This window comes from Cotesia typhae, unplaced genomic scaffold, assembly GCF_013202065.1.
Source record: "Cotesia typhae breed Kobodo isofemale line unplaced genomic scaffold, CoteBio_Ctyphae contig_48, whole genome shotgun sequence".
In the NCBI taxonomy this organism is placed as follows: Eukaryota; Metazoa; Arthropoda; class Insecta; order Hymenoptera; family Braconidae; genus Cotesia; species Cotesia typhae.
Window position 1 is genome coordinate 3,491,502 of NW_027423756.1, and position 23,305 is coordinate 3,514,806.

At 31.0% G+C, this 23,305-nt stretch overlaps 1 protein-coding gene across 3 annotated transcripts in view; it reads right to left on the reverse strand.

The window, feature by feature from the left end:
- LOC141529303 (homeotic protein antennapedia-like) overlaps nucleotides 1-23,305 on the reverse strand; it is a 139,335-nt gene that overhangs the window by 92,662 nt on the left and 23,368 nt on the right. For 2 of the 3 annotated variants that reach the window (XM_074245807.1, XM_074245806.1), the window contains exon 2: nucleotides 4,874-4,940. The gene's annotated coding sequence lies outside the window, so the exon portion shown is untranslated. Of the gene's footprint in view, nucleotides 1-4,873; nucleotides 4,941-5,686; nucleotides 5,847-23,305 lie in introns of those variants that run through there. The other variant, XM_074245808.1, reaches the window with a different exon arrangement.

Here is a 23,305-nt window from a genome sequence, read left to right on the forward strand (position 1 = left end):
AGGCGGATTTTAAAACCTAATTTCGAAGGAGTAAATAATAAAAACAAACAAATATATGGCGAATATGAATGATTCAGTGAAAAGGAGAAAAAAACACAAATATACGGACCGACAAATAATTCACGAGGACTCATTATTCAAGCAGCTTTTTACTTTAATCACATTAATGAAGCATTTAATCTCGCCGCATGTTTAACAAGTTGACGGTGTGTGGCCTATCTTTACAGTTTAAGTTGGCGAGAATTTTTTACTACCCGAGTGAGGCAACACTGTTAGTCTCCAACCTGCACCTTTCTTATTATTTTCATTAGTCAAACGATCTTCTTCTGAGACTTCTCTTATTGGTAGTGATCACTAATAATTACACCTTGTTTAAGCTTGTTTGCACCTACATGGTGGTTCTCCCGAACTTTTATTATAATATATGATTTTTAATATAATATATGATTCGACGACGTATCAAATAATTTAATTGAAAAGAACATCATAAGATAATAACGTGTGCTGCAAATAACTCCAGAAAAACAGTTGGGAATAATTAATTTATTCGCCACATATTTTTTTAAAATGACATATTTGTAAACATTGGTTAATTATTAGTTAAATATTAATGTTGCGCATTCCCGACGACCTTGTAAGCACAATTATTGAATTTTCAAGTGCATTATTAAGTTTAAAACCGATTTTTTGAGATTTTCTACACAAAAAGTAGGCTTAATTAAAACAAGAACATTTTTTTCATAAATTGAGATTCTAATGTCCAAAATTGAAGGAGCTATTCGATATTTAGCATCTAAGTAGCATTTTAAGGCCATTTCTTAAAATTTGAATAAAATATCGTTTCATTAGGTTCTTGAGAACCTTAATATTTTTCGAAAGTGAGCAAAGCCTTAATAACTTCTCAAGTTCCTTTTATATAAACTAGAGACAGAATAGATAAAACTATTGGGATTAGAATATTAACTTACACAGAAAGAAAAATTTCTTGACTGAAGAACAAAATTCTTAGCTGAAGAAAATTTTTGGGTGCCTTGAAAAAAATCACTTTGAGAAAATTTTTCTCTTGAATATCAAGTAACGTATTTCTTAAAGCAAGATAATTTTATTGGAATAAGTGAAATTTCTTGTGTCAAAAAAAAATTTTTTTTTCGCTCAAGAAAATAATTAGGAAGAAAAATATTTTCTTGGCTCAAGTGAACCTTTTTTTCTGTGTACTTGACAAATTTACGAAGACTGTTTTAAAAATAAACTTACAATGAATATTTTCATGAGGTTTCTTCAAAAAATATGGAGTGAGACAGAAGGAAAACTAATGCCGTTTATGATAAGGTACTTTTTTTATTACATTTAAATAATAATCCTTTCGATTTCTTTCAGTGGATGTCAACTTCAAAATAGGTGGTAGTAGTAAGGTGAAAATGCCTAGTTAAAATTAACAATAATATGGTTGATAAATGTAAGGCCTCTATAATCCTAGCTCTATTTTATACTGCATTTTTTTGTATCTTCATCTTGATAGCTTGAAACAATAAAACTTCGATTATACCAACTATCAACAAATGAATATTGACCGAACGTTTATTTCAAGATAAGCCTAAGCCTTAGCTAAATTATTCTATAAATTTAAAAAGCTAAGCTTGAACGGAACCATTAACTAATATTCGCCTGTCTAAGTTGGCTAATTATAAGGAAGCCAAGGTCAGATCAATTATCAATGTTTGCCATTTCTACTTCGGTAAGATATGATTGATTTTTTGGGAAAATTAAAAAATCCCTGATAGCCAAGTTGGTCACAACTTTTTGCAATCTACTGCCACAACCTGTCACTAAGTTGGCAGCAAGTCTTGAAAATGAACTCGGTTGGTGTCAACATGTTCACCAAGTTGTCGACAAAAACTGTTTCTGAAACTTTTTCACATCAAGTTGACGACAAGCTTCTCAAGAAATTTCGCGATATATTGCGACGGTAGATTGGTCTTCTTTTCCTCAGAAACTTGTAGCCAACTTGATGCCAACAGTTACAAAATCGGAGCTTGACCGCAAGTTGTCGCTAAGTTGGTGGCAACTATCTAACACCAACTTTGTTGGTCTGAAACTCTGACTATCAGGGATCAATTACGCGAAATTTTTCTATCGTTATAAAAATGTATTTATTTCATTCGAACAATTATTTTAATAAATTTTTTGATGAATGTCTTTAATATTTATAAAGAATAATGCTTCTTATTTTTCTTCTACAGATGTTGTTCCAATTGGCTTAATTTGATCAAATCTCATTCTGATATGAATAAATAAAACCCCACACATCGATTCAACCTTTCAAAACAGGTTATTTTCGTCCGGACCTAAACTCGTGTATCCATCCGGATATCATACCTTCCTCTCTCCTGACTCGGCCCTAATAATATATTTCGACATTTGCCTTAAGTATATTCCAGTCAAAATCAATTTTTACTAGATTTTCATTTTATGCACGAAAATTTTATTGCATCAATAAAGTACATTTTTTATAAAACACGTCATATAGAATTTTTGTAATATGAGAAAAAATTGATTCCCATGACTAGGGTTGCTAAAACAAATCTCGGATTGCGAAATGGGCAAAGTTGGTCTTTAGTATAATCGGTTAGCAGCGTATTTAGAATTTAGAATCTAGCGTTGTTTTGCCAAATGTGTAAATTTGGTAAAAATGAAAGTAATCCACTCTGTCTTACTTTCTGTAAAATTGTCGAGTTTATGCAAATCTATATAATTATAAGACTTGAAAGTTTTTTCAAACCATTAGTTTGTGTACTCAGTAAAAATTTTTGAGTCATTGCGTCAAAAAACTTAGTGTTAAAAATTTTTCTGTTAAAAATTTAACATAAAAATTTTTAACTCAAATTTTTTTTTACGCAATGATGCAAAATTTTTTACTGTGTATAAATCATTTAGATCTCGACCAAATGCTACTCTTGTATAAACCTTAATAGTTAAGAAAAATTATTAACTAGTTCCGCGTACACACATATACTACTTTGAAAGTAAGTATGAGTCAGGGGGAGTTTTGTCTAGCACTAAATTACATTATCAATCTTTAAATATGCGTTTATTTATACATTGACTAAGTAAAGTCATACTATTAGATAAACTTGACTTTTATCTTCAACTTCAAGCTTTTCATGGCCAGAAGCCTATATTTCTTTTTATGGATTGTTAAATATTCCTTTAAATATTTTTCTTTTTAGAATATGCTCTAGTTTGATTATGACTATGGTTCTTTTTTATTTTTAAAATATTTTAGTAATTTTAGGGATTAAGAATCTTGAAGTTTCTTATTTTTACCTCGGCAAATATTTTTTCTAATCTTCAGCAAAACAATTTTTTTAAAATACAGTATTAACATCTGTTCTTAACTTACTTTCCTTCTACTTTACGGTATTTTCTTTACGCCTACAACTGCTAGCTACCAATAATTTTACATAGTTAAAATAACCACACCTATCTACCCTTTCCTAATTTTTTTTAACTGTTGTAATACAGTTGTAAAACTCACAACAGTTACTTGCCTGCTCACAAAAAAATAAGTCGAGTATCTATCTATTGTCTATTTTTTCCATCATCTATTGACACATAAACTCGAATTAATAAAATCATAGACTCATTAAAAACAAGTATTTATCAATTTAGTATACAATTTTTTCTCTTAAAAATTTCACGGAAACAATTAAAAAATAACCATCATCAAGAAACTAATCTTTTTTTATTTTTTGGAAAATTCTAAAAAAAACGTGACTATTCCGTAACAAATTTTGAAAAAGTTGTGGGATTTATCATACGTCATTTGAGGTTGAAATTTTATCTTGAATAACTTTTGATCCAGTCCCTCGATCTAGCAAAGAATCATCAAACATTTTTGTAGATCATTCAATTTCTTATAAATTGATTTCCTCTAAATTTCCTACATGCATTAATTTTCACGATGAGCTAATTCATTTAAACAATAAAATTCCAGACGAAAAAAAAAATTTTCTGTGTTATTAAAATGGGAAATTGAAAATTGTAAATAGATACCTTTTAATATTAATACTAAAAGCTCAAAATTAACCGGAAATTATTTTCCATCATCTTGATTTATATTTTTAAGTAACAAAAAAAAAATTAAATCTTCTTTTTTGGCCTACGCTAATAGTGCATACATTGATTGTTATTTCTGTTAAATTTTCGAGTTTCTTATTTGAGGAGTTGAGTTTCAAAAGGGTATCTTTTCATTTTTGAATAATCGAAACAAAAAACTGGTTATCTTCAATCATAAATATTTTTATTTAGCTTTTTTAATTTAGCTACAAAGTGCTATCGATTATAAAGCTACAATTCGATTTTTATTCCGAAATCTTAATAATTCTTGGAGTAATTAATATTAAAAAGTTAAAAAAACTTTTCTTTTAAAATATGAAAAGATACCTTTTTGAAAATCAGCTCCTCATTCATTTAAATTAATTCTATACGGTTGTTTACTTAAATTAATTGTCATAGAAAAAATTATTTCATTATATTGGATAAACATTTTGGTGGATATGAAATCACCGACCAATCTAAAAGCATCGAATGAAAACCCATTGATACATATGTGTACGTGCACAGGAAGAAGCATTTATAATACTTGTGAATTCAGAATAATGTATATATCAAAATATTTTGAATTTTAATTATGGATTTCATTGCAATTAAATGAAATTTTTATAATGCAAGAAATTGAAAAGAAAATGATTATAAATTATTAATCAAAGAAGCTATTTGTCAAAATAATTTAATTTATTAATGAAACTAATATTTTGATGAAGAAGTTAAATGTCATATCAATAATACAATATAATTTGCAGTAGACGCTTACATTGTATCGAGTTGATTATACGTAGGTGTAGGAAGCAGCTCTTGAGGCGATATCCAACGTCACTTACCTGAAACAATAAATTTCAAACAGTTACACAATGTACATATAACAAGTTATGCTTGCAAGTATATACACATATTTTATTTATTATATTACGACTATTCTACTTATATATCTATATGACAGCATTATTGTCGACTGTATTATTTACTACGGTATTATTTCTATCGTTCAAAATATTTCTAAATAATTTTAAAACTTGAAATAATTCTTTCAATTGCTGAAAAATTCACGCAATAATTTTGGTGAATTAAACGCTTTATGCTTTGTTTTGCGATTGTTACTCCAGAGTTGTTGTCTATGCCCGCATTAGATGAGGACAGAATGACAAATAATAGGGCGTAGGGAAAAGAGGACATGAAATAAAACTATTGCTGTTTCATGTCGATTTGATCTGTTATTATTTTTACTAATTGTAATTCAAAGAAACGAGTTAGAAAAATGATTTATGAAACTTTTTTTTACAACTAATATGATTTCTGTTAGAGAAAAAAATGATTAAACTAATAAACGTTGTATATAGACTATCATTTAAACAAAGTTAAATCAATGCCAATAAACGGAATTAATTTTTTCTTGAAAGTATTGTTAATAAATTTTCAACATTAACTAAAGCGAGAAAAATTCTGTTATTGTACGCAAAGTATTTCTTAAACGATGTACGATTTTGACATTAATAACAATCAGATATGACAAACATTGAACTAATTATTTGTTTGTTTGGAATCTGTACATAATTTTAAGCGTTAATACCTTTTTTGAGCAAACAATCTGTAGTCACAACTTGAATTGAGGTGATTTGTTATACATTAATTAATTTTTTATAGTTTGGAATTTAAATAATTTTTTGTCGTTAGCAGATAACATGTCGAGTATCAATCTCCTCCTCCTTTTAAACAAGAAGTTGGAGAAATGTAAGTAAACATTGATATAAAAACACCGTTCTCAATAATATATAATTATAACAAAACTCGCCTAATGTATTACGAAACCGAAATGTGTTTAGAATACACTATAACATAAGGGTTACTAGTGTTCTCGATCCTCCTTGGAATCCAGTCAACTGGCATTTCACAAATGTTGCTAATTTCCATTGGCGGGATTCTTACGCTGGTGTGACCTTGATATGTAATATAGTGTCAGGAGACACGCGAGGGGGATGCGTGTACGCATTTTGCCCTCATCAGCGAAATGCACTCGCGCACTCACAACTTGCAGAGATTTCAAGTAGAAAAAATATATCCAGATAATTAAATAAATTATTCGAATAAACAATTAAAATCCAGGAATCATGCATCACTCTACAATACAATATTGCGTCAAAAGAAACTACAATGAACCACAAAAACACGATCAAACGTACTGATCACAATGTGAAACAAGTGTTTAATAGGGCTAAATCGACACATAAACCGTTCTGGCCACACGTCGCCACATAAATATAATAGGAAGGAATCCCTCGTGATGATCGAGGAGCAATGCTGGTCGACGGCCACCAGAATGCTCAGTGGTGGGGGATACTATACTGCGATGTTAAGAGACTAAAGGGGAAAAGAAATCATCGGAGAATGACGAAAGAAAAGAGGAGAGGTTTACTACACAGTACAACACGGCGGCGTAAAACACAGAGAATGTTCAAATGATCGATGAGATTCTGCGCTGTAGTTGGCATCAACATACTCCCCCACCATGCACCATAATTCAGTCAGGTCGACACACTCCAGAGATATGTCCCCATTTCTCTATCCAACAGCCTTTCAAAACCCGTGGTGGGGTACAAGCACGTGGGAACCTTAAGGTTCAGCCGGATTTTAGTAGATGGCACTCGCGGCGATTTACGCCAACGCCATCGGACGGAGTTTCGTCCAAGCTTATGGTCTAGTAGAAAAAACGCGGGGATATCGCCGTTAGGTAACATCACTTGCTCATATATTTCAATTAGATTAGAAAACCCTTTTATTTTATTATGATTTTACGAGGATTTTCAAGAAAATTCATATAAAGTAGACAAACATATCTAAAGTTTTTATCGTTTACATCCAACAATATGCTCTATTGACAGACTGTATTACCGCAATTTGATGTCCATTTGATGACACTTTATGGATGTCGATAAAAAAAACTCGTAAAACATTCATAAAAGCAGAAACTGTATACATAGAGGAAATGCATTGTACATTAAATTACCAATTGAATCATAGTGGTTTCACACTATGATAGCAAAATCTAGAGGGAAGAATGCTTGAAATAAAAGACTTGGTGTTGTGTTATTAAATCATAACGTAATTAATCTGATTGAAAGCCAAAGTTTTTTGACCCGGTGAGTGGTTCATAGCAGGTGGTGCGAAAGTAACTTAAAGCACGGTAAAGCAATTAATCAATATAGCACGAACATCCCCTCGGGAGTGTGGTGTTCAGTAGCAGTGTCCTCCACCCTCAGTTCGACTGACTCTTATTTTCGGAATCTCTGTCCGGACAAGTCCTAACACTGAGGAGCACCTTGGAGAGAACGCACCCTTATAACAAGTTTCTTACTCATCTTTTTCGTTCAATAACTCTCCATCCAAGATGGCCACCGCGGTCGTTTCTCATTGGCTGGGGGTGAGGTGGTCTTGTCGGTGAGCTATACGTATGGGGGAGGTGGGTCTTGGGAGGGTGGGATAAGGGGGTTGAAAGCAGTGACGCCATCTATCTTCCGTTGCCTTGGCTCGGCGTAACATAAGGCAAGATAAATTGCGGGATCTCCTGGGTTCTTGAACCTTTCTGGCAAATTGCATAAGAATATCCACCGGCCCCTTACCCACCCACCTTGTCTCCTCTTTCTCTTTCATCTCTTTCTCTGACTCTTCACCAACCGCTCCTTTACCGGCCGTTCGACCTCCCCCGTCACCTCGCGGCTCCAATGGAATTGGAATTAACTCAAATAAATCACCCCAAGGCTCTGCAGCAATACTACGCGTTCTACGTTGCGTTTGCTGCTTCCTCTCTTTTTCTCTTTCTTTCGTTCTCTTTTCACCTCACGGCTCAAGAGAGTTTAAATTTTCTCTCCTTCGAAATGATGTTATGTATCTCTTGGGATTGGTTTCGCGATAAAGACAGTAATTCACTCAAGACATTCCAATGTCGCGTGGTAGATTACTTTATCGCCAAATGATTATGTCGCCTAATATAAAAAAAAAAAAAATATTTATTTTTATTTAAAAAATCCTGAAACTTTAACATATAACGGTATGAAATTTTTGAATTGTACTATTTATAAGTCGAATAAAAAATTTTAGTCAAATGTATTTTATTTTCACAGTAGTATTATAAGTAATAAACTACTGTGATTAAGCTATACGACGAATTGATTGATGGAGACAAATAGTAAGGGATAGCTATTTGAATATAATGAATGTGATGAGAATAGTAAAAGATATAGTATAATATAACTATCCTATAACAATTGAAGATTTAACTGCATAGCCATTTTAAGAGCTATAAAACACCCACGACATCTGCCGGCATTCATAAGAAAAACGAAACAAGATATAAGCGAGAAAGAGAAAGATGCGTTTATGCGCGCGCGTCTCACGGCCCATTGATCGAATGAGCCTATGGTTTGTAAAATTGGAAGGATGAGAAAGCACTACATTCTGTTCAAATAAAAATATTAATAAATCTCTCTATCATTTTTTATACACCAAAAACAATTCAATCGATATTTCCCAGTCGATCTATTTCTCTACTTTCAAGTATGCATATTTTAAAACAATGAGAATTTAAAATACATACTTAATTGAGATAAAAGTGATAGTAGTATAAATACATTATCGTAAAAGTAAACATAAGGTTTCAATTATATCATGGATCTTTAAAGCGCTATGCATTATTCATGATTATGATTGTTAATGATAGTAGAAATGGAATTGTTTAATTATTATTCTGCTATGCAAATAATAACAATAATACTAAGAATAAACATAAACTAATCATAATAACAATCTTACAAAGATTGAAAGTTTATTATCGTTAGTTAATTTTTATAAATTTATCATTAGCGGAATATTTAGTTTTAAAATATTTAAATTTAACAAAAAATATTAGTTGGGGTACATATGGATTAATGACTGGATAAATCGTTTGTAACAAAATGAAAATAAGTAAAAAAGTAACAAAAAACCCGAATAGCTCCCTATTTTAATCGGTACACTCGAAGCGATAATTTGAATGATATGGGATAGTATGAGACTGTAGTGATTGAGTTGAGCGGGTCAGTAAATTTAAAGTAAACTTTACGATTTGTTTGGCTCAGTAACTGGGTAATGGAACTCGGTTATATAGTTGTGGTTGTGCAGAATCATGTGATCATGGCCATAAACGTGCTTGTTATGTGCTCGTGAAACGGGGAATTCCCTCGTGTGCAACGCGGACCGGCTTACACACATAACAGTCACATGTATCGTATCGTTGGATTGTCGAGTGTAACGTTTATTACGTATCGCTGTAGCTGACTATGCTGCCATCACATAGCCACTTTGGTAACTGTCTTACAGTATCTCTTTTTCTCTTTCATTGCCATAACATAATGCTTAGATATATATCTATTACTAGTATTTTCTCATTCTAAGCTTAGCCTCTTTCTATTCGGCGAGGAGAACCTTTTCAAAGATTCTGCTAGTTACCACACTAGTCTCAAGTCTAAACTGACAAAAAGAGAACATGAGGTTAAAATATGGATTGGACGTAGCAAAGAGAAATGATGGCTCTAACGAGTTACTAATTTTAGTTTCCCTGGGTTAATCCTATTCTGATCTACCGTTAAACTTATTTTAATTTTATAACTATAACACAACCTGGCATATCCTATACAGCGGGCTCATTTATTTGCTCACCCTAATCTACTATATATCTTACGGCTTGAAGGCGCTGAACCGTTCATCAAGTCACTTGATGCTTAATGATAATAATGAATCGCTAAAAAAGAAAAACTAGGTCTTACTAATAATTTTCCTCATTAGCGTTAATGTTATATCTACCAAGCACGAGGAATGAAAGGAAAAATTACATCACAAGATCAAGGAAAATGAAGTGTAGATATATTATTCGTTAAATTATTTTCTGATATGTCTATATATAATTTTTTGTCTTGATATGCCCATACATGTTCTGAAAAGGACATTAATTTCCGAAATAACAATCATTTTTCAGTTTTACTAAAAAATGACAACAAATTATTTTTTTATTTTCACGCATACTTTGATATGGCCATATATAACAAAATCAGGTCACGTATGGCCATATGAGAAAACTTTTTCACAGGTATTGTGACGTTTTACTACTGGTCTATAGCAATTGATTGGTCCATAGTGTGGAACGATGATGTATCGTGCAGTCATATGGACATCACAACACATCTGACGTCAGCATTTACGCATGGCTCTGGTAGATGACGTAACTAGGAGAGTGCCAGCCATACTGGGTAGAGGGAGGAAGAAAAGGGAGCCATTATAGAAGGGGCGCGACTAGGCTGAATCCTCCCCACCGACCGGCCCACCAAGGGAACAGCTGTCAGCTGCGTTGAGAGTCCAGACTCTCCTTCCCTTCTCATGTCTGCTTGCTGGCCTGCTCGACGGATCTTCTGTCCTACAGACTCCTGCCGTGTCGCATACCCCAACTCGTCTAAAAGCCTAAAGCCACCCACCCCAATGTTTAAATATTCCAGTGGGTGAGCAGTGAGCGACCGGGATGAGAATAGCTTTGTGAGAATTATGGCCGACTCTGAAACTCAAATAACTCTTCCATTCGCAAGCGTATATGATGCTAGAAATATCTTTCACTTTCTTATTTTTTCCACAAACAAATTCATTTATTTATTTTATTTTATTTTATTTTATTTTTTTTTTTTTTACCAACTCTTCGTCTTCGAGTTCAAGTTTTGCGGGTACTCGTTTATTACATTGTCCAATTGACTTAATTTTGAGTTTAAATTACGATTTTTAGATTAAGATATTTATGTTGAAAACTAAACAAAAAAATAACAAGGAAGAATAATATGTACGTATATCAGATTTCACATATCAGTTATAATTTATAGGCTCGATTTTTGATGACTATAATTATGTATTTATGAGAAATTTATCATGATGGATCGATTAGAATATTTATGAAAAAATTTATGCCGAGAGATTACCAGTTAAGAAAACAAGAATAAATATAAATGCATACTTTACACTCCGTTAGGCGAAAACTACCTTCAAACCGTAGTTGATTAAATAATTAATATTTTGTTGGTTTTAACAAAAGTGATATTCAACAGATGACCTATCAAGAGCTTGGGTGTAAAACAAATTAAATTTTCTATATTTAATATTTCGTTTCGCAATTAAATCGGTATCAAGTTATCTGTAATCTGTTGAATTTTCTACCGGGATAACACTTTCTAAGATAGTACTGTCGATACTGCAAGAGTCAAATGTAAAATACATAGTTTGGTTTGATTTATATATGGTAGACGCACTTGTGATACTTTAGAAAAAGAGATTCAGATAATTTTTTATGAATTTACTCTAATTGTTTTAATTGCATCCATGTTCTGAATCAGTAGTGTTAATATTGAAAAATATTTAAGATGTTCTTTCTCATTATATCAATTTTTATGGAAATCGAAACGGTATAAACTCTTAACACTTAATGAATGCAATAGTTTTAAAAGTTAAATATTTTTTTATGCGTTTTTTGTTGCTCTTAAAAAAATTTTTGTAATTGTTATTCTAGCATAATCTACTAATATACTAAATTTTGGTTAATTCTGAATAATAATTCTCGACCAACAATAACCCTCTTAAATTTAGAAAACGTATATTAAATTAAATGAATAACTATAGACTAATGGTGAGCAAAAATAGAATCCAAGAGCTCTATAAATATATATTAAAATTATAATAAAGATAAGTTCAAGGAAAAGCATGAGAAAAGCTCATTTTGTTCTCAACTTCTGAAACTTTTTACTTCGGAATGTGTATTGTGAGTTTATATATACCTTACTTAACAGAGCCTAAGAATTTTTTCTTGTTAAATTTTTAGACGGAACCGCAAGGCTTACGAATAATTTATTGGCTTTTAAATGTAAGTACACGTAAAAAAATTGTAGGACAAACAAAAGAATAAATACCGTTCCTGGACTTTAGAAAAAATTAAAAAAAAAACATTTCGAATAGCAGGTAAACAGTGTTAGAAGTTTCATAAAAACTGGTATTATTCAGAGGTTGTAACCAATCGTTGAAGGTCAATGTGAATCGTATATAACTACAGGGATTGTAAGTCGTAAGATAAGAAATTATGGAAGATGGTTAATGCTGCGTCCTTGTTCTATACAACTATATATGGTATTTGGTTGTATTGGATCGTATCTGTTCTCTTGACTATACTTCGAAGGTCAGTGGTGACTTGTTCGATAGAGGATCATGAACGAAGACCGCAGTCGGTCAACCATATGCTTATAAATCTTTATTCGGCGTTTTTCAACAAGTGCCGCTAACATTCTCAGAGAGGGGATCTTGAGAGTAGAATAGCTTGAGAGAGAAAGATGAAGAAAGAGACTCGTGAAAAAATAATAAGAATAAAAGGAGGAAGCTGGTGGACTGGAGGATCGAAAAACCTGAACAGTCGAGCAGAGCCAGCTTGTTATAAGCTGGTTTTGTAAGTCTTGAAGATGGTTATATAGGATGAGTATGAGGATGAAGGAGAAGTGGAGGAGGTGGAACAATGTGCGTCGCAGTGAAGAATGTGGTCCGTCGGGGTTCGGGATACGGGTCTGGTTGGCGAACGATGCTTAGCTCGGACTCTGCCGAGATGCCCATCGAGAATCAGGAGATAACCGTTGAGGACATCCGAAGGGTGCAGTACATTCTTCCAGCAACGGCAAATGCGCGGGAAATTTACGATTACTCAGATCGTTACGTCATTTAAAGTCGATTCACTCGCGCGATCCTTCCGAGGACAACGATATACTACTTAGCTTTCAGGTTTTCGACGGGCGTACGTTACTCCGTCAATACCTATTAAATTTACCGTTTTATATATTTAAACACTTTACTTCTGAATTACGTAATATTTAGTCACTTGTTTTTGATTATTCTGACGATTTGCAGATATTTATACCCATAGTTTTCTTCAACGCACCTTTTTTATTATCTATCACTTAAGTTTTCTGCCATTAGTCGTTCCTCATCGATCTGATTGTAATGGAGAAGGAACAAGAATTTAATTAATGAACTTGTTTGAGATTAATTCTGATTATATCTGAATGTCTAAACTATAGACCTTTTGAAGTTCACGATAAATTTCCATATAATTGATTGAATTTCTGGGATAGTTATCACAAGCAAGTGAGAATTAAAGTTGGAAATAGAAGTATCTTTGCACTGAAAAAAAAATTAACTTGATTCAAGAAAAAAATTCTTGAACCAATAAAATAATTTTGAAGAAGATAATTGTCTTGAATCAAGTAAAATTTCCTTAAATCACGAAAAATTTATTAGTTTAAGAATTTTTCTACTCAAATCAAGAAGATTAAGTTCTTCAAAATTATTTACTTGATTCAAGAACAATTTTTTTTCTGTGTGTCACTACAGTACACAGAAAAAAAAATGATTACATTACAAAAAAAAAAAAAAAAAAATAAATTAAATATTTTCTTCATGATATTTTTCTTGAACGAAGACATGGTAGTCTTATTGATTCGAGAATTTCTTCAATCAACAAGTGCGTGAACTTAGGAGAAAACATCTTCAACCAAAATTGAAAATTTAAGAGATTTTAATAGTTCTATAGCAATGGAAAAATTTCTCAAGAATACGAAAAATGAAAATCTTTTAAATAATTATAAAGATTTCTAAATCAAAATCGAATTGTAGCTTCATAACCGAAATTATATTTATAATTGAAGATAACTAGTTTTTTGTTTCGATTAATCGAAAATCAAAAGATACCCTTTTGATACTCAACTCTTCAATTATAGTAAATACAAAACTTGCAACAAATATAGTAGTCTTGATGAAAAGTACAAAATTGTTTCAAGCAAAAATTATTAATTGGTGATTATAAGGTACAAGAATTAGAAGGATTTGAAATATAAGTAGTGCTCGTAAATGGATGATTGAGCAGTTAATAGAGTCAAGTATTTGTAATGAAAGAACTACATAAATTAAATCTGAAAAAAAAGTGAAGCTATTGAAAAATTTTAATTAATTTCTTGAACATTATTGAATGATGCAATTTAAAACAGTTAAAAAAGCGTATTCTAACATCCATTTTTCTATAAAAGTAAATGGAATTAAAATTTATTTGCTCCAAATGTTATAATTTTCGATAGTTCGATGGCGTATTAATGTAATCGTTTGACAGACAGTGATTTATGACAGTTAGTTTCACCGGATTATTTCATTTTTTATTTGTATTTTTTTTTTTATTTTTGAATATATGTGTACATAGCTTAGGATAAAAGTATGCACAATGTTAATACTTAAACACTCAGAGGATTTGCTGGCAATAAATTAATGATAGATATATGGTGTATTATAAAAAAGGGCATACAGATTATAAGTCCACATATACGTAGTATAGAGAGAATTTTCACGGCAGTTTTAATACGATATCCCTGTGCTCGAGATAAGAAGCTTGGATGCCCATCCTCTTTAACGTTGTCCGCTTGATTTATATCAGACAATTTTTATTATTCGTACGCCTCCCACTTCTTATTCTCCCTTCTACTCTGCATCAACAGTTTTTTTTATTATTTTATTTCTATTCGAAATGGCTCATAGGTACCGTGCTTGCGTGGGTAGAATAGAGAAAAAGCTGAGTGGTTGCGTTGTACGATGGAGAGAGGAGTACAAACTTTTCTAAGGAAAAAAACCACTGAAAAGATCGATGGGAAGTAAAAAGCGAAAGAAAAATAGTAAAAAAATACTGAGGAAGTACGATACCGAGAGAAATTCTCTAAGAAAACTATCGCTAACGCTAGGCAGTAGTTTATCGAATTGGAAAGACGAACTTGCGGGAAAAGTTGGTTGATTGGTAGACTACGTTAATTCACGGCGAAAGAACGATAATGGGCATTGACGTTAATGGGAAAAATTAAATGAATAGTTTTTTTTTTCCTTGATTTATAATGTTGATACATTATTATCTGCAATGATAACAAAGTAAAGAAATATATATTCCCGTATAAAATAAACATATATGAGTAAATAACAATTTAGGGACATTTATTTATTTTTAAAATATTACGGAAGTAACTTCGTGAATGCACACAGTAAAATTAGTTTATTACATAGATTGTTTGCATGACATCGCCCCACATTAAAAACCGTTGAACTATTAAGTAAACTATACATTTAATTAATTTTGGTTTTTAAAATTTTTTTTACACTATAAAGGTGAGTAATGAATTAAATGGAGATCATAATAAATGATAATTGTATTTATGTGTAAGAAATTGGTAATTTAGGGTTTGATTGTCGAGATAAAAAGTATAGTTATTTGATGTAGACAAGTGGATTTATATCGCAGAGTTCTCGAGCATGAAGCTTTTTCATTTTCATCCAACGAAATGTTAATTTAGTCTCAAAAGCTTAATAAAGCACGAATAATGAAAAAGAAAAAGAAAAAGTGTAGTTAATATATGGTATCTAGTATTGCTTTTAAACTGTAAACATGTGTACGACACGAATGTTCGAATGTATACACAAACGTACTTATCCGTCCTTTGTAACAGTGAGAGTTTTGTCGGGGCAAGCGGAGGAAGGGGTGCGGTACAGAGAATTATGATGCCGCACAATTAGCAGTTAGTGTGAGAGAGATCGATTGCCGCTGTGAACATATATCAACTACGTAATACTGAACGTATAAAGTACCTATAATGTACTCTCATGTTTTATTTACTATGTTTTTCAATTTATATTGTGGATACGTTTATGAATATGTACTGTCTTTTGCTGTACGGTGATTTCTTTTAATTTTGGGTTTTTTTTTCGAAAATCTAATAAAATGGCGCACAAGGATTGCTTTTTTTCAATCTACTAAGAAAATATGTTGTCAGTTTATATTTATATGTTTTAATAGCAGTCTTCAAAAATTAGCTTGATTACAAAATTTTTAAAAGTCACTCCAGATTTGAACAAGTTGTCAAATTGTCAAAAATTGAATTTGTTTTGTTTTCAATTATTTTCCTGACAACACCACTATTTGGAATGTTAAAAATAAAAAATATTCTTCAAATTTTGATTTTTAAAAGTTGCTCAAAGCTTTTATCAATTTAAATTCAAAGTAGTAAACTTCAGATAATTCCAAGTGACTTGTAAACATAGTTATTCAGAAGTGTGTAATATTTTTTTTCACTCCGCAAGTTTTAAAATTTTACTAGTTATTGAATTCAATTAGAAAAAAAATTATTTTTTTAATTTTGGTCACTTAGAAATTAAACGCTTGAAAAAACACTTTACCTTAAAAATTAAAAAATGAAACTGCAGTAACTTCTAAAAATTTTTATGTAGAGATTAATAAAACAGAAAAATGATTGATAGTTGAGCGAAAAGTCGAAAACACGAGAAAAAAAAAATTGTGATAATTTTTGAAATTTTTTTAAATCCCTAGCATCCCATAAAGTTTCTTAATTGAGCTGATTTTCGGTGTAATTATGAATGCAAATTCATGATGACAACGTTCGTTTAATTTTTTCAAATGACTAAGTCTACTATTTACTGATAAAACAACACGATTCAAAAAAATCAAAATGAAAGTGAATAATTATTAGATCAATTCTTGATACTTATTTAGCATGACTGAATTTACAAAATCAAAGCGATTGTAAAAATGAGTTTCAAGTTTTACCTTTTAACATTAAAACAAAGATGATTATACACTCCCATTACGTTTACATTCACTGTCATGATATATATGATGAAAGCTGAAATGGGTTTCTAATCTTAAACGCTTCTGTTTCGTCGTTGCACACATCAGACACAGAACATAACACCTCACATGACACATCAACAGGACACTTCTAAAAGACGTGACTGTTTTACAAGAGATCAGATGAACAAGATGTCGGAGTACACGTCGGTACCTCGTATGAGTTCTACAAAGAAGCGTGTGCCACTACAACACTAACTTACGAGGCGTTTATGAACCATAAGTAATTCCACGGTAGTCGAGATAAAGTTACTCAGGAAAGTTTATTTGACTTGAAAATTTAAGTATTCATCTTGACGTCAAGATTAAAGATAGAGAGGAAGAGGAGGAATGAGGAAGAATTAAATAAAAGAAGTAAAGAGAGTGAAACGGGATGAGTGAACAGCAAACAGCGTTGCTGAGCCTCAGACAGATCAGAAGGACCGCCTGGCACCGTCTGATTTACTATAGTGGACTTAGGGGCTCCCGGACCTGTCTACTACAGTTGGCATCCTCGGTCTTCGGTGATAGGATTTCGTGACTGGGGTAAATGGGGAACACTCGAGGGTTGTTTAGAACATAAGGGTGGGGTCCAAGAAACCTTCACAATCAGATGCTCCTGCCACTGCAGCTGTAACATATTACATACATCTGATTGTACACAGGAGCTTCTATTTTACATCTACCAATTAATATGTACTAAAAATTTATCTTCTTTCAAGCCTACATGGCGTAAAGCATCAGTTGAACCACTTCTACCGCCTTTCAACTTCAAATAGACCTTAATAGCTTCATTTTGTTAAATTAACCTGAAAATTAAATTCTATTTCAACTCCTATAATACCATTTCCACTTTCCATGAAAAACCATGTTTACACAGAAAAAAAACAATTTCTTGAACCAAGAAAATTGTAAGGAAGACCAAAGTTATTTTGGAGCAAAAAGAAATTTTCTTGGCTTAAAAAAAATTAATTTCGTTCAAGAAATTTTAACTTCATTCAAGAAATTTTCAATCTTCCTTAAGATTTTCTTGATTTAAGAAAATTTACGTTTGATTCAAAACTTTCTTTCTTTCTGTGTACAATAAAAATTAGACAATAATTACAACTTTGTTTTAAATAATTGGTTAATAGGATAGAGAGACTGTTTGTGGACATTTGATGTTCAAATTATTGTAAAAATAATTTAAAAACGTAACAGCATCATGAATTATGTTTGTATGAATGTAAACGTTTAAAAGTTCTATGAAAATATTATTTCAACATTATACAATTTTCTGCACAATCATGAAATTTCAATGTGTCCAAAACTAGCACTAAGGTGTCCAAAAACGGTCGTTCTACCCTATTGCTTAAATTAAAGAAAGATGTAATAATAAATAATTTTTAAGAAAAAAAAAGTAAGATTATGTAGGGTATACCCTATAGGGCGGTATTGAAAGCGCAATTTTCCATTTGATCAATTATAAGTCTAATTAGCGCACTAAATTTATTAGATTTTTACATTCAGATTGTAGTCTATTCAAGTAGTCGCTTCAAAATTATTATCATACGTGAAATAACGTCTTAAGTGTTATAAGTTGCTCAACATTCTTTATCAGAAACGCTATAGTTGAGCAAAAGTATGAGGTTTATTGAGCAATAGATGAAATGGAATCAATGGTGAAATGAAATAACTTGAATACAGAAGGAAATTAAACTTTTTTTTAGTCACAATAATTTTTAAGGGTAGATGTAGAATTAAAAAATAGTATTTATAAATATGAAATTGATGACGAATATTGCGATTCGAAATTTATAACGCAGAAGTATTATTGGCTGGTCAAAATAATGATTAGGTCATAAATAATTTAAGTATTAAAAACCAAATAACTATGTACAAAAGCCAAAAATATAAGCAAACTTCGGACACTTAACTAAGTATTTTACCTTCAACATTTTTAATCCGGTAGATTAAGAATTGCACTTTTCGTTCAGAATTTAAGTACGTAAATCATTTACACACATATATTTCAATAGTTTGATGAGAAAATATAAAGATAGGTATTAGTTATTCATATTTTGTACGAATAAACGCAAAAAAATGATGCGAAAAGAAAAGACCCGGTTTTTCATGAGAATACATAAATGATTAGTTGTAACTCACGGAACATACGTAATATAGCGTAATAAAAAAAATAATTACTGTATACTTAAAACAAAGATAATCCGTTTATTGAATTTACCCACAGAAATTATTGAGCTTGATTGCTTCCGCACTATAAGCTACTTTGAATGGATTACTAATTGCGATTTAATTACACACAGTGTATATAAATAATATCTACATTATACATTGAAACTAATAAATATCAAACAACCATGATTTATTGTTTAAGTGCACTGTAATTTAATTTACTGTATAATTAATCATTTACTACATAAATTTTAATTATTCTCTCAAGTAAAAAATCTAATGTGTATCATAGAATCACACATAAACTTCCCCATTCATTAAAACAATTTCCAAGTATTCGCGTTTATTTTGTTTTATGATAACGTATGTATTTAGCTTATTCTAGCCTATCATAACTTACTTCACATCTATTCATTTAGTTATTTGACTAGTTGACATAAAAGACGTACGAAAACATATGTTTCTTTTGGAAAAATTTTTTCCCTTTTTTGGTCGCCCTTAGGTAATAAAATAAAAAACACGTCTGGTAAATGAGGATGTTTTTTTTTTGAAAGAAAAAAAAAAAAAAAAAAAAAAAAACTCACTAGAAAATACCTTAATTTCTTTTAGAGACCTACTGTACAGATTAAAAATGTCAAGGACAGTTGTAAATAGCACCCGTAATAAAACCAGAGTTTTTGCTGACTATTAGTTTCTTCAAGCGGCTGTCACGCTATAGGACCATAAAACCAACACATGATGTTTACATCCCGACACTAAATCGATGTTGAATGAGCTTTGTGAATTTTTTTTACTACCCTTTCCGCTTTTACGACATTTTCCTGAATACCAATTTTTTTTTCAATTTATTCTCATAAATTAAATATGCTTAGTTCCAATACCAATAAATAAAAACTGTTGTGCATAAGAAGTTTAATTTGAAGTTGTTAAAATTTGAAATTCTTTCACTAGTAAATTAAAAAAGAAAAACAAATACTCGACTCAAGAATAATATTTTTTCCAAACTATCATTTTTGTTTTGGATACTCAACTCGTATACGAATATAAATAAAGAATTATTTATAAATAAATGAATTATTTATTTATTCAAGAATTTTACGATTTTAACAAAGCTCTTTACTGTTTTTAAATAAGTTACATGTATACTTCGTCCACACTGAAAAAAAAGTTTGAGTCCTATTGGTATACTCTTTTTTAATGGATTGGTATTGTGAATATAATATAAAAAAATTCAAGTATTATCGCAATACTCTGTTCGAGTGAGTGACTTATATTTTTCATACGATACTATTGCAAGTCCAGAGAGTATAGTAAAAAAAGTTCCCGCGTAAGACTCACGCGTACTTCACTTCTTTTTTCCTCGTGTTTATATACCGCGTTTATACCTTTAACCTAAACTTGGTTTTTAAGAGCATTAAAAATATTTATATAATTGACATTAAAAATAATCATTCATGGATCCGTGGGTGAAAAATAAATTAACTGAGTGGAATTTATCATCTTACCATCAAGTGTTTGAAGGTACGCAATTTTATAACATTGTAAAATTTAAATACATTGTCAACCGAGGTTAACCTTTATAACAATAATTATAACATCTTAACATTAGTGTTTTAATCATTATTTTTCAATAAATGAAATAAAAAATATAAATAAATTAATATAAAATAATTAACATATTTGAGTCGCCAGGAAAAACAGATATTGTTACTTTTTTTAAATTTTAATAAGCAAATATCTGACAACTCTTATGAGTTTTTCATCAGTACAAAATTACTACATAATAAAATAAATATTTGAAAAAGGTAAAAAAATCCGAGTAAAGTTTAAAAAAACTTTTGGTTTAATATAAGTAATTTATTTAATTGGATCAAAACATTGTCAGACATTTGTTGATTTTAGAAGATTTTGAAAACTAATTAAATTAATATTAATATACCTAGTCACATATACCATGTCAATATTCTGTGACTTACATTATAATTATTATTAATTATTTATTCATTTTTAAATTAATAGGTTGATTGTCATTTCTTTAATCTATAGCAATATTTAGTTGGGTGTACTGTAGTTATAAATTTTGCGGTTGCGCTCAAAGTCGGTTTAAGTGTATGACTTGAACGAGTTTCAGTGAAGCGCTTAAAAATATTGCGTTGAGACTCAAATATTGTTTAAGTATATTCACAATACCAAGTATTGCAATATCACTGAAATTTATATACTTTTTTTTAATGCAGTGATTTCTTTCTCTAGAATTAAGACACACGGAGACACTACATCTAAATATTGCTAATCTCTTGGGTCGAAATATCTGCCTAAATTAATTCTGCTAGAAAAGTGAATCTTAATCCAATCCTACTAAATAAAATTTAAAAATTATACTGAGCCTATGATAATGCTGAAAGAGCACAAAAAAGCATTGAATGGTCATAATTAAGACTTAATGAGTCTCAAATAATATAAATCGAGTTTAATTTAATTTTAAAACTAGATTGGTCAATAAAATCTCTAAATATATACCAAGTTGGTTAAGAAAACTATATACTAACGGTAGCAATAGTATCGTGAATGGCACCTGAATAGATCGTGACGGTCGCTATCCAGACTGATACTCGTAGCTATACGGATTGTACCCGTAACGATACACTCGTTGCAATACAGTAGATAGTGCCGAGCAGAAAACTTTTTGTTTGGAGCATTAGAGAATATCATGTAAAATACTGTAGTACTAAACTTATAAATGGTTGCCTTCTCAAAAAATAATATTTAGTAAGGTTCTTATGTAATCCCAGGTTCGTTTCTGCTATTTTTAATACATAAAAGTGTTTTTGAAATAAAATGTTTAATTCCTACAAATAAACGGAAATGTTATTAATTTGCAAAATAAAAAAATCTTGAATCAAGACAGTCGATTGTCTTTAAAATAATTTTTTTACATCAAAAATATTTCTATTGAATCGAGATAACTTTTGTATCTACGCAAATTTCATTTTAAAAGTTGTCATGTAGATTAAAAATGATCTATTATACATCTATATTATATTTGCATAATTATTTTCAATATGTTTATCTTATATTAAAAGCAGCCATAAATTTGAAGAAGATATTTATATGAGTTTATTATTGAAAGTATCATAATAACGTTATTATTATACTAGTAGAGTTATTATACTGGTCTGGTACGTAATGTTGATCCAGCTAACAAGGAGAAACACCATTATAATCACTACTCGGTACGTAGGTAGCTATGGGTAGTTATATTGGAGTACGTGAGACACTGTCAAGTTGGGGCATGTAAGCAAGAGTCGAGGAATATCTTATCTTACCAGGTATAGTATACATCCTATACATACTAGTGTGACAGTGTATTACGCACAATACAGTCATAAGTGAACCTCAGGGCTAATGGTTATTATATTATAGCTTCACATGTAGAAGATATGTGAAGCTATAATATTACAGTGACCAGTGATAGGGTAAAGCGCGTTGAGGAATGGTAAAATGATGAAACCAAATGAGAGGAATAGGAGTAGATGAGTGTGAGGGAAATGTCAATGACAAATGGTACTACCCCGAATGAACAGTCGGTTAGTCCCGCTATTATATGTGAAATGCATAACTGTCATCACGTCCAAACTAGATCAACGAGGATGAATTCAGGTCGACGCGACAGATTATCATGGGTTCGTTGACCTTTTCTGTCAAGATTCAACACCACCACTCGAGAGACAGTGACTGATTGCATGTGATTTATCTTAATATCGACTGCTACTACTTTTGCATTTGATACCTATGTCCTATGTTCTACGTCCTGTTTGTTTCGTTCCGACATATTCCAATTGTCCTGCAGATATGATGCGACTTTTTGTTTTATTTCCGCTCATAAATATTAAACTCAATACATACTATACACTGTATAAAAACATCAAGCTCTCAAGTTTAACCATATTTTAAAGAACAAAAAAGTGGGATTTTAGAAACATAATAAATTTTTGCCGTAACGTGTAAAATAATATTTTGCATATATAATACAAAAAACGAAAAATATCTTGTTTTAAATGCAAACAAAAAAAAATAATAACAAAAAGAGTGTAGAAAGTAAGTGCAAGTATATGGCCGTAACCACAATGTGGGAAGTGAAACGAGCCAAGTGGCATGGCTTTTAATGGAGTGAGGGACGCAACATTAACTTGAGAATCAAAGGAGAGAGAAAAGAAAAGACCGAGAGTTAGAGAGAGAGAAAGCGATGAAGAAAATGCGGGT